The sequence below is a fragment of the Lethenteron reissneri genome, chromosome 27 (assembly GCF_015708825.2).
Source record: "Lethenteron reissneri isolate LAM-NWPU_2019-01 chromosome 27, ASM1570882v1, whole genome shotgun sequence".
Lineage (NCBI taxonomy): Eukaryota > Metazoa > Chordata > Hyperoartia > Petromyzontiformes > Petromyzontidae > Lethenteron > Lethenteron reissneri.
Genome location: NC_083805.1, coordinates 16,853,365 through 16,854,131, shown reverse-complemented (window position 1 = coordinate 16,854,131; position 767 = coordinate 16,853,365).

The window sequence follows — 767 nt, the reverse complement described above, 5'->3', positions numbered from 1 at the left end:
CACCGCGCGCGGAGGAATCGCGAATCGATTCCTCTGCCGGGCAGCCGTCTCCCCCCCCCCCCCAACACCTTCGGTTTGGCGGGAGATTAAACAGTCACACGCACGAGAATCGATCCAAGACGGGTGTGGCGGAGGAATCGATTCTGGTTGCTTACACCGAGTGGAGAGCGAATGTAAACACGAGAGGAATCGATTACGGTTTGGCGGGTTGGCGATTCCACCGGTGTCGCCACCGCCCCCCCCCCTCACCCCCCCACGCCTTGGGGTCACTGGGGTTAAACAAGGAAGAGTCTAAAACTCAACTCGACTATATTTTCATTAAAACTATATTCTTATATAAGGCACGTAGATAGGTTCAAAGAAAAGAACAAAAATAACAAAACAAACTACGACGTCTCGATTAACTTATCTACGTGACTTTACCGAAAGACCCAAAGATTATGAATTCCTGCACTCACGAAAGCTTTAAGTCAAGACTCAACGATGCTTTTAATTATTATTACCAGCTAAGACTCCACTGAGCTACTTGGCTATTTTGTTGTTGTTATTTTTGTCGCAGAAGCAAGCTGGCTATCACACATGACAGCTCAACGAAGTTGGCTCATAGTCGTCGTGCGGACATTTATAACAGCAGCCACAGGCTCTGAACGTGTGTACGTTGATTCTAAATGGGGAGGGGAAAAAACCGGACGACCCGGGGAAAAGTCCACGCGACCACAGCGAGAGACACGCAAATTCCAAATATACAGCAGCAGGCAGTCAGGGTC